We start from the raw sequence: 12,633 nt of genomic DNA, 5'->3' as shown, positions 1-12,633 counted from the left end.
TTGTTCAGGGTGGCATGGCCGTAGACCAGGTAATCATTTCAAGATGGAGTGGGAGGACACTGGGCTTTTGCCATGGCTGGAGGAATCTTTTCTCTGGGTGACTCCATCATTCCCAGAGCAGCTTTCCTGCTGGGCATGATTTTAGAGAACTATTTCAGGGAGCCCTGAGGACCCCACTAGAAGATTTTTGACAAATTGGACATAAAGAGGTCAAATGTATGTTCTCACATTCTTTTCTCATTGGGTGGATAAGCAGATGTGTCCAGACTTTACAGGAGCCTGGGGACAAGCCCTGTTTCTCAGGCGTGGTCCCTGACGGGGCTGCCAGGGCAACTCACTGTGTTGTCTGGAAAAGCAAGGCAGTGTAGGAATTCTGGCTCTTCCTCCTGCGCCTGCTGACTATGGCTGGCACATGAAGACACTCGATCTGAACTGGCGTGCAGTAGGCATTGGGGTTTAAAAGATGAACAGAATGTCATCTCTACCCAGGAGAAGGGAGTCGATTCTGGTCTACACAGTGAGCTTTGGACTGTTCACAAATATTATTCTGACACAAATAGTATTTGAGAGACTATCGCAGTGGGGTTTTGCAAGAGAGGAGGGGGATCGGGCTTGACTCTGAATATAACCAGGGAACGTAGGAATTTATAGCCAAAGAGCAGAGTGGCATCAGTGGATGGAAAGTCACTAAGAAGGTAGGAGGACTTTTGCTAAACTGACCTAATAGGATTCTTGGCGAAGGCAGGCCAGGTGATCAGGCATCGTTGGGGGATGGTAGAGGATGAGGAATTTGACCAGATGTCAAGTGTGATCAGCTATGGAGGGTGGAAGATTCTTTCTAAATAATCGTAGCTGTCATTTAATTCAGCATCTACGAATGTGCTGGATTAATCACGATGATGTCGTACCCATGATAGCTCATTAACGCTCACAGCAGTCTGGGCTAAGCATCGGCAAGTGGGTGATCCAAACCTGATAACATAAGAGCACTAGGGTTCGGAGAGTGCGCGTGACCTGCCCGAGGCCGAGAAACCAGCACATGACTGCACCGCAATTCAAATCCGGTCACTCCCACTTCCAAAGCCGTCCGCTTCACATCATTTCGCCTCGCTCCACATCTCTGTCCATGGTTACCATAGTCATATTCTTTTTAAAAAATCTATTTTAAAATTATAATTGACATGACATGATTCTAGGAGTAATTCTAGAAGTTTATCGGTGTGCCTGTCAAATTCAGGAGCTGGGAGACTGAATCCCCTTTCTTCCGCCCACGTGCTCCCCCTTCTGCTCAGAGGAGATAGGACAGGTAGGAGCGAGTTTCATGTTCTGTACCTATGGATTGGTCTGCTTGAGCTGCCATAACAAATCCGGTCACTTAAACAATGGAAATTAATTTACTCACAGTTCCGGAGGCCGGAAGTCCAAGATCAAGGTGTCAGCAGGGTTGATTTCTTCGGAGGCCTCTCCTTAACTTGTGGGAGGCTGTTCCCTCGCCGTGTCCTCACATGGTCTTTTCTCTGTGCCTCTCCCTCTATTTATGAGGACACCAGTCCTGCTGGGTTAGGGCTCACCCGTATTACCTCATTGAACCGCTTTCAAGACTCTGTCTCCAAAGATAGTCACATTCTGAGATGTACTGGGGGTTCGTACTTCAGATTTGAATTTTAGGGGGATGCAATTCAGTCCATAACACCTTAAATATTAAAAAAACATTTGTGAAAGAGGCAGAGATGGAAAAGACAATCTCTTCATCCTCCGGGAGGTTACAGGTTATATGGAGATAAGTAAAGAAAAACAGGGACGGCCAGCAATTTCGGAGCTGAGGGGAAGGTCAGGCGTCCGTGGGTTCTGTGGTTAAGGGAGCAACACACAAGGGGCCTTGAAGGATGCGTGTGCGTTTCTAGAAACCCAAAGGAGATTTTGCCTAAAAATTAAGTGCATGTGAGAAGTTAGCTCTCAGTCTAATGTAATCCGTAAGTGTGTCCTGACCATCTGTTCTCTGCCAGGCATCGAGCTGAAGGATGAGATGACCAAGACAGGGATTTGATCCTGAGTTGCGTGCGCTCCGGGAGAAGGGTGATCGTAGAGCCATTCGAGGATTGATAATGTACCAGACACTCGGGGGAGTTTGCAGCACAGCTCAGCCATTTAAGGTTGGCTTGTGGGAAACAGCTGCGCTCCTCACAAGCCATGCACAAATGTGTCACTTAGGGGCCCAATTTTGGTACGGGGGCACAGTTTGTCTTCCTGTATGTAGCTCTCCGACATGCCCGACCCTGGTGTCCCTTCCCTGTCCACAATGTTGTGATCAAATTCTTAGCTTCCATCTGTTATTTAGTTTACATATCGTTCAGATTTTGAGTTCCTTGACTTTTGTATTTTACTGTTTGCAAAGTTCACTCTGCATGTGTGATGCCCTTCATAAGCCACACGTTTTCATCAGTTTGAGTTCCAGCTACAATGAATTTTGACCCGACAATGTCTGAATCCTGAAAACATTTGAAACCAGAATGCACACCCATTGTCCTCACAGCTCTGTATCATTTCCATCAATTGCTCTAATATGCTGGCTTCTCTTTTTGATTGTGTGCCCTTTACGAGATAATCATTGATACATTAATTACAGCTTTCATCGGAGGTTTGAACATTTCTCAACTTTTATTTGAATTTCATGCCAAACTGGAGGATAATTGTGTATAAAAGAATCATTCTGGTTTAGACATTGAGATGGGGTTCTCAAATATCCTCCCTCCCGTACGAATCGCCCAGTTGGCAGCCCTGGCATCTCATGCCCTGGGCGGCTTGACTGGGTCCATCTTCTCTGGTGATAGCACAGCATAATAGATGATACTCCGAAGGGTAACCTTCAGGCGCGATAGCTAAGACATCCTTTCTGGTCCCAGATTGTGGCAGGTGAGTTTGGAGAAACGCTGAAGGGTGTCAGCAGCTGGGGCAGCAGGAACTCAGCTTTATTCTTCCACAGTGAACTCCAGAAGGACCTGTTCGGTCACTGTGGGGTGACGGCACCATTAACTGGAACTGTGGATGGCCCGGCTAAATTGCAGCAGGCAAAGCCTTGGTGGAGCTGCCCCCCTGCTAAAGGTCTGGAGGTGCTCCCTGCGTTTCACTTGTTCACCTGAGAGGGGCTGCTGGCCCCTGCCTTTCCTTCTCCTCCTTGCCAGGCCCACCAGGCCCTCCTGACCCAGGAGTATGTGCATTTTTGCAGTTTTAATCGTGTAACACTTTTTTTAGGGTTTCTTTAAGGGTTGCTTATCTGTCCCTGTGAGACCGCAAATGGGGAATTCCAAACTGAGGGTTTTCTCAATGAACACAGAAATGAGTTTTGCAAACAAATGGTTGGCATAAACAGACTCTGAGATTGCTTCCTCCTGGACTGACACCACTCCCATGACTGGAGGAAGCTGGAAGGCAGACAGCCTTCCAGAGCAGTCTGATGGGCTCCTGGCTAGAGCTGGGTGCTCCCACTTGGTGAATTTCTCTCTAGGGCTGCACTCACCACCAGACAGGTGAATGGAGCACAGGACCGGGGGCAGGAGCTGTGGGTTCGTACCCCAACTACCATGCTCCACACGACCTTGGGGCTGTCAGCCTAAGTGGGCTTCATCTCTACCAGCACACAGTATATTTCATGCAATCACATCCATTAACGCAGATACGGGCTACCGCTTAACACTACCATTTATCAAATGCCACGTGCCAAACATCAAGTGAGGCAATTTACATATGCGATTTAATTTAGTATTCAAAGCAACTTCAAAAATTAGTTCTTCTGAGTGTGTGTGTGTGTGTGTATGTGTATGTGTGTATTATATGCTCTGATTATAAGATCTGAGAAGCAGCTTGCCCTAAGCCATAAGTTAATAAGAAAACCTCAAACCCAGAGTGTAGTTTGGCCTACAGAGCTTTTGTAGGCTGCCTCTCAGCGAACGCTGTAGACTTAGTTGGATTTAAATGTTTTGTGTCTCTGGTTTTATATCCCCCAGGACACTGTTTTCCCATCTTATCCCAGCCCTGGATCGGCCTTTTCAGCCACTCTGAGAAGCAAGTACTCATGGTTTTACTGTTTTTATTTACTGTACGGATGAAAAGATTGTGAATTTTTTTATATTCATTGTAGAATAATTGAGCCTGATTTACATGTCATAATTATGTAGCTGATTTCTTATAATTTTGAGACTCCTGCATTCTGTTTTCCGGGCAGCCAGGGAGTGGGGCATTTGCCTCCCTCATCTGTTGCTGAGGCCGTGCCTAGCATCATCTCGCTTAATCTTCCCAGCAACCTCTGAGATAAGAACGACCATAGTCTCCCTGATTTTATAGCTGAAAACGCCAAGGCCCAGAGAGATTATCATTTTGGTTTCAAATCACCCATCGAGAGAGTGGCAGAGCTGGGACTCCCCTGACTTGAAGTCCTGGCCTCTTCCCGCTGCCCCAGTGGGCTGGACGTGCCCCCTCGCCCACCCGTCAGCCCTTGAAGGCTGGGTGCTGCAGCCCGCCTTGAGCAGGACGTACAAGGCCTACCCTCTGAACGCCAGAATCAGAGGAGGGGTGCCCTCTGTTGAGTTCTCTCCTTTCAATAAAATACGATCTTCAGACAGCCGATGTCGTCCATCAAGTTCATTAAATCGAGAGCTCTCTCAGTGCCACTCTCACTAAAAGAAAATCTCACTTATGCACACATGGTGGCATGAGACTCGAGCCGCTTGGGGGCCCTGGTGGAGAAGAGCTGCCAGAGAGGACTTGGCAGGAGGGAGGGAGGTTGGCAGCCCAGGTCTGTGCCCCTGACAACGCCCTTTACGCTTTTTCAAAGCAAGATAACAGATCTTATTTCATTTTGATGTTTACAGGTGTGATTATTCTCCTTTTATAGATGATGGAATAGAGTCCCCACAAGATTAGGTGACTCCTTCAAGGTCACTCAGCAAGTGTACTCTTGATTAGGCATTTCTTTGATATGTTAAATGGCCAGGCTTCTACTTGGAGTTGATTCTTTTTCTTTTAAACCACAATGTCATCCTTCCTCATCATTGTAGTTCATGACTAAAAATATCTACTTTCCCATGACTCAGCCTTTTTGCTGTGGACCGACTTTCATTACAGGAAATGTCTTCTTTACCTTGAGCTGAACTCTCCCTTTCATCCTGGTTCAGGCCCCCCAGAGCTTCACAGTGTAAGTTTCCAGACCATTTCCTCTCTTCTTCAGGGCTGACATCTCTGATTTCCTCAGTCTGATCTTACAGCGAGGCGTCTAGGCACGTCTCGGTCTCGGCACGACTGCTTTTTCTGGATGGCTTCCGGATACGTCCCATATCATGACAAACAAAATTCAGTGCCCCAGGTGGGATCTAATCAGGTCCCACGTGGGTCCGTTTTCTGATAGGGCTCTCTGCTGGTCTGGAGGCAGCAGCCTCTGTGAAGGGAAGCTCTGGGAAGACAGGCATTGGGCTTCATACTTCTCCCTACTTCCCCATTCTACTCCCCCATCCTACTCATCAACGACAAAGAGCATTAACTAAAAACAGTTATGCACAAGGTTCCGTGCCAGCTCTGAGGATATGAGAGACTGAGATGTTGTCCTAGTAACAACTTTTCTGCATCCGTGGAGCACATTCATATTTACAAATTATATCTATATCCATCATCTCACAATGACCCATGTCCCTCAGCCAGATGTAGTAATGAGACCCATGTCACCCGCAGTCTAGTGATAGATTTTACAAGAGTCAGGGATCTGAAAAATAGGAGGACGCTCCATATAGGGGTCGCACAGAAAGCACGTGAGGCCTGGCAGCTCGGAGGCCTGTGGGGAGCACAGCACTGCTCAAACCCGGGCTGCAGGCAGACGCCTGAGCTGGTGTTTGAAGCAGGGACTTTGCGATTAGGAGTTGTAAAGAAGAGGTCAGAAGGAATCCGCAGGGACCTGGGCTGATGCTGGAAAAGCTGGCTGTTCTGGGCTGCTTTTATGTGTCCCTTGTGTGTGACATGTGGGTCAACAGAGTCGCGGGCTCAGTGGATGACAATGTGGGGTATTAGCCACGTTTTATAGATGGGGACATTGGAGATTATTGGCTAGTTTGAAAGTAGTCATCAGGAGAACCAAAATGAAATTCTGGCCTCTGACCCGTAATCCTAGCCCCTTTCTATTATGGGAACTTCATCTTCCCTCCCATCTGCAGTGACCTAGATTAGAATAAGCTGTGTATACACTAAATGCTCCAGACTGTCATGCTGGGCTTGAGAATTAGGCCCTGGAACCCTAGGTCCTGTATGTGGCTTATCCCTTTGAGACAACATCCCTGTTCAATGATCTGTTTTTTTTTTTTTTTTTTTTAATTCAAAGAAACAGCTAAAAAAGTTTTTTAAAAAATTCTGTGTATTTCCTGTTAGATAATAAATTTTAGAGTTTCTCAACCTTCACACTCTGGATGCTTTAGACCGGATCATTCTGTGTTGTGGGGGGATGTCCTATGCACTGTGGGATGCTTAGCAGTACCCCAGCCTTTACCCACTAGATGCTAGTAACCGCCATTCTCTCTGTCCCCACCCCTGCCCCCCAGACTGTGACAATATGATGAATCCAGACATTGCCAAATGTTCTCTAGGGGACAGAATTGCCTCCTACCCTTTGCTTGAGAGTCACTGGTCTCTTCACATGACTTATAGTTTAAAAGATTCCGAGAGTATAAAAACAGTCTCTTTTCTGCCCAACCACTCAGCTCCCCACCAACAGTTCTTATTTTTACTTGTTTTGGGGTCTTATAAGGAAGGAGGCCACACTGGTTGTTGCTGAGTGCACGCACACGGACCTGGCACACAGAAGGCCGATGGGGAGGAAGGGAGCAGACAGGGCGAGGGGTTCCTGTGAAGGGGCCGGGCCCTCAGGGCCGAGGCCGACCCTTCTAGACTGCGTTTGCGAGTGGTGGGCAGACGTCGGGAAAAAGGGAAAATGAGAGCAGGGTCTTTTGCGCTTTGCCTTGAACACTGTGAGGTCTACCCTCTCTTGAAAAACAAGAAAACAGCCATGAAACCCACCCTTCGCTGTCTGGTTCTCCCCTTCCCAGAGGCTCGTCATTCCTTCTCCCAAGGTTTATCTAGTTGTTCTGTAGTTAGTGTCTTATGGCTGCAGAGCGTTTTCTTGGGTGACAAAGAAAAACGTGAGCACATTGTTATTCTCTCAATAAGCCTCCACGAGCACCAACTCTTCCACTAGGCGGATGGATAAATAAATAGAGTCTCTTAAGGGTCAATGTTTTTCGTTTTTTTTTTTTTTTAATGGAAAAAAAACCCCCAAAACTTTAAATCAGTCTTGAGCTTACAGAAAGGTTATGAGTGCAGGGCAAAACGCTTCCGTTTCCATGAACCGCCTGAGAGGAGGTAGCCGACCCGGTGCCCATCACGCTACATTACCTCAGTGTTTCCCACGGACAAGGACGATCTTCCACTGCGTGCGCTCAGAGTCTCGAAATGCACATTGATGCTTCGCTGTCATCAACCCTCATCCCCACTGGAGTGTTGCCAGTTGCCCCAGTGATGACTTTTAGAGCAAACGCGCTTAGTTCAGAGTTGTTCGGTGTATCTCCTCAGCCCGCTTCGGTCTGGAACAGTTCCTGGGTTTCTGCTGGTTCGTGACCTTGCCACCCGTGAAGATTTCAGGCCAGTTGTTTTGTTGACCGTCCTCATGTCAGGCTTGTCTTATGTTTCCTCACGTTTAGATTCAGGTTATGCATCTTTGGCAGGAAGTGATGCTGTGGTTTTCTAAGGTCAGTTTCTTCAAGCATCTTACATATGGAAGGTTTTCCTTTTAATGGAAAACGATATTTCCATAAATCTTGGTAAAACCAAGATTTGGGTGCTTTTGGTATTAACTGCTATTATGTAGAACATTTATATTTGTAGCAAACAAATAAATACAGATGTATGTATTATATTTGTATATATACACACACACACACACACACACGCACACGCATATGCACATAGATACACATATCCCCAGCTCTGTCCACTGGGAGAATCTAGGAAGAGTGTCACCCAACAGCATTTATAAATGGGGTAGCATAATTTAGCTGTGTTTTAAGCTTTAACAATGTCAGAAGCATAAATATAGTACTATAAACTTATAAAAATCATTATTTGAAAGTTTAATTATTTAAATCTCTTTTATGCATGTTTGATTTTGAAAACTGAATAAGTTTTTAATGTTTTGGTCAGTGTTTTCCATCTTTTGAAGGACTGAGAAAGTAAAAACTTTGAAGTTCAAAATTCGTAAACTAAATCCATGAAAAAGAAATATAAGTAATTAATCTTTCACATGTGTGTTTTGTAAGTTTGCAGTATTTATACTCTGAAGTTATTAAAGCTTAAAACTACACTTACATTTTGGGACATGCCGGATATTGAAAACCATAAATTTTTCACGGTAAGTATAATTCCATTCTAACAGAAAAAGTTCATTCTAGTTTTCTGCCTTTCCATATTTGTAACTCCCTTCCCTAAAAGTGAGAAATCTCACTCTCATCATGGCAACCGTCTTATTTTGTCTACTCCTGTATGTAACCAGCCTCCCGTCCTGCCATCTGTCACACGTGGTCTCCTCACTGGCCCGGGCTTTGCACCCACGCTGAGCTGCGTCCTGCCCAAGGATCAGTCTGCCGCTTCCCGCCGTTGGCCGTCCTTCCCACCCCGCCCTGTCCGGCCACAGGGATGCTGCCTTCCTCTTCGCCTGGCTCCCATCCCCCTCCTCCGCCATTCCTCTCCTCGCTTGGCCCCCCTCAGCGGCTTTAGGACCGAATCGTTCCTGAAGGGAAGAGGAGGGGGAGATGGACAGGAGAAGGAGGAGGAAGGGCTGGTGAGACCGCACGTCACCCACGGCGCCGCCCCACAGTTCCCGTGAAGCTCAGCCTGAGTCTTCTCAGTCCTTCAGCAGTAGATATATTGCAAATTTTTATACTTACAAACTAAGTCTAAAAAGTAAATTTTGTTGGAAGTTATGTCTTTGTGAGACGGATCAGGCGGTTCATAGCGCCATGATTTGAGGAGGCCCCGGACCCCAGTAGGTGCCGTGTCTCCTTGTTCTGTGCTCCAAGGCAGCACAGCGTGCGATGATGTCAGATGGCTGAGAGGCGCATCTTTCTTTTGCGTAGTGGGAGAAGCATTTCTTGGAAAGAGAGATGAGAGATGAGAGCCGCCATGACGCCAGCCTCTACCGTGAGTGTGTTCTTGGGCAGAATTGAAGGAAAGAGTATCTAAAAGCCCAGGACTGGGAAACTGAGATTGCCAACATTCTCCACACCTGGGGAGTCTGCGGAAAGTCTCTAGTACCTTCCCAGCCATCACACCTCAGCCTGCAAAGGACGGTGGTCAAGGCAAGCCTGTGCGTATGATCGTGGTGCATAACGTGGCCCACTGAAGAGAGAGCTGCTGTGGTTATTTCTTGCTTTTTCCAGCTCATTATCTAGCTGTCTTCCTTTTCTTACACTTCGTACAACGCGATTGCTTAGTTGCTGGGGCATTTTAAGGGCCCGTCTCTGCTGAGCAGAGAGACAAAGATGCCTAAGACCTGGGCTCTGTCCTTCAGACGCTCGTGGTTGGGGAGAGAGCTGAGAGATGCCCACTGTCACTACAGTAATGTGTGATCGGGCCTGATGGGGGATGTAGGGGGCAAACAGAGCTTTTCCAGCTGGGGGTCAAGAAAGTAAGTTTTCATGGGAAAGACCTCATTTTAATTGGCTCTTGAAAAAGTGGTTTGGGTTTGAACATTCCAAGAGGGTAGGACAAGAACGTCTCTAGAAAGGAGCAAGGACAAAATAAATCTGGGTTGTTTCTTATTAGGTGTCTGCCACCCGTCAATCACTGACTTGATGAAAGTCCCACAGTGACATTCAGGACAGTATCAAGTGATATGTAATGAAAGGCTCGAGACAAATATAGGTGCTTTGATTGCAATGTATATTAAAGCAATTAGCCTAATTATGGTGATGGCGTAAGGCTGCATCTTGCTCTAAAGAGCAGTGTAAAATAGTACCTCCCCTGGCTGCTTGCTTTGTGCTTTTAATACGTGCAATGTCTCTGGGAGGCAGACTTTATCATTATTTTCATTAAAAAGAGGAAACTGAGGCCCTTGGAGGGTGAAGTCTCTTGCCCAGGACACTGGTGGCCAGTAAGTGGTAGTGAGTATCCAGCTCCAAATCCTGAGCTCCCGCCAGCACGCTGTGACTGGCCTGCCTCTCCTCTCCGCCTCCATGAATCCCGGTGTGGCTGTACCTCAGGCTTGTGTTTTGTGTGGCAGAGCTTCCTTCACACAGCTCTGCTCAGGTCGCTGGCTGATGCTTGGCTGGTGGAGCAGCTGTTGTCGCCGTGGTTGTGACTGGCCGAAGGTAGCTGCTTGGAGAACAGACAGCTGAATGAGAGACCACTCTCTGGGGAACAGGAGGGCGTTGGATGTGTTCATTGTTCAGCCACCAAATAATTGTTGAGTGCATCCTCAGTAATTCATTCTATCATTTGTTCTCGCAACAAACACTTATTGAGACCCCATTATTCGCAAGGCTCTCTGCTAGGTACTGGAAATAAGGAGAGAAAAGGCCTAGCACATGCTTACCGGGTAGGGGAGACATCAGACAAATCGACCCCTTAACAGGACCGAGTGGAGAAAACCAGGGATTTCTGTCACTCCGTGCCTCCTTCATTCATCCCTGGTCTCATTTCATCTTTATGAGCCCGTGGACGGTATTATGATTGCTGTCTACAGACACTTGCCCAAGTGCGTATGGTAAGGTGGAAACCCCCCTGGAACCCAGATCCCAGACACTGGGGTTGGAGTCCGCCCAGCGGCCCCGTTTGCACAGACCCTGCTCTTGCACGCTGGCCTATAAGCTCCGGGCTGCAGCGCGGCGTGTGGTCTGCTCTGTGCCACGTAGGCTGGCGCTGTCTGCTGCAGCTCCACAGCCCCGTGTCAGCCATTCCGAAGCTTGTCCCTGATCGTTGCCGAGCCATCCGTACCCCACTGCACGTGCACATTCACATTCTCAGGCTTTGCTGCAGAGTCGCTAATGTTTGACGGAGGGGCGCTGCCTAAGACCTAGCTGGGTGCAACGTGTAGACATTGGGTGCACTCTCTCTGTTTCTAAATTCTGGGGGCGTGCTGGGGATGGTGCAGGGACAGTGCTGATGAGTATCAACGACTCGGATGCAGTGGGAAGAAAGACCTTACTCTGTAGAAGGAAGTTGGAGTTTTGGATAATTCACAGATAATGTAACTGAGGTGCAGAGAGGAGAGGGAGCTAACCTGAGGCCACACCCTGATTAGAATTGGAGTCGGGGCTAAAATTCGGGTCTGGGGGTCCCAGGGCACCTAAGGCCTCCAGAGGCTAGGCCTCCAGGGGCTTGGCCCCAGAACTGGGGCTTCCAGGAGCAGACAGCTGGCAAGGAACACATATATCTTCAGCACCTCCAGGCTCCACACACGTGGACAGAGGTTTGTTCTGGCCTTTGTCTGCCTCTCTGTCAGTTCCCCAGGTATCTGCTGGCTGCCCAGACCTGTCACTGAGCTTGTTTACAAATTCCATGCCTGCTCGCCCTGTGGCCAGCCTTGCTGTCCTGTGTCAAGGCTGTCCTGTGATGGGAGGCGGCGGGCACTTGTCTCCATCACTGACAGCAGCCCCAGAGGAGTGCACGCATGTCCTCAGGCTCTCCATTGGGCATTCAGCACCATTTCAGAGAGCAAATGGCCTCGGGGTTCATATTTTAGATCCACAGGCCCATGGTTTTGATATACTGGAAGGTTTGTTTTTAGCCCCCAATAGAAACCTCTGCAGCCAGTAAACAAACACGTCTTCCCTAGTGGGAGCACACTGGGGCCATGCCCTGGGCAGCTGCAGAGGGGACAAGCCCGCTGGGTTCTGTCGGCTGGGCTGAGCCTGGGCCCAGTGGCTGGGATGCTCCCCGCTCTCGGAGGCTGGAAGGAGCCCAGAGGCAAGGCCTGGAGAGGCCTGTGACAAAGGAGATGAGGTGAGGCAGCCCAAGCAGGTTGGGAGGCCTGCCTGCAGGTGGCTGCAGGTGGCTGCAGGTGGCTGCAGGTGGCTGCAGGTGGCTGCAGGTGGCTGCAGGTGGCTGCAGGTGGCTGCAGGTGGCTGCAGGTGGCTGCAGGTGGCTGCAGGTGGCTGCAGGTGGCTGCAGGTGGCTGCAGGTGGCTGCAGGTGGCTGCAGGTGGCTGCAGGTGGCTGGAGCATGGTACTGGGAGTCAGAACAGGTGACTGGCGTCTGGGAGCTGCAGGTGCAGGTGGCAGGGCTGCAGCTGTGCACGGTGAATCCTGGATGGAACTGGTGTCCGAGGCTATGGCCGGGTTTGGGGAAAGGTTCAGCCGTACTGGACAGTAGACAATTCCTGAGCTATCATGTCCTCTCTTCACTTACAGCTTCTGTCCCTGCCTACAAAGCCTGCCAGGCCCTTTACCTGGCCAAGTCCTACTCTTCCTTGGGGATTCAGCTAAGGTGTCACGTCTTTTAAGCTGGCTTCTCAGTCTTACCCTGCTCCGGCTGGGTTGGGAGCTTTTTCTCTGTGTCCCCCACACCTCCTTCTCTCTGCCATACACAGTGCTTTATGATTGCCTG

This window comes from Pteropus alecto, unplaced genomic scaffold (genome assembly GCF_000325575.1).
Source record: "Pteropus alecto unplaced genomic scaffold, ASM32557v1 scaffold61, whole genome shotgun sequence".
In the NCBI taxonomy this organism is placed as follows: Eukaryota; Metazoa; Chordata; class Mammalia; order Chiroptera; family Pteropodidae; genus Pteropus; species Pteropus alecto.
Note: the sequence above shows the minus strand (reverse complement) of the source record.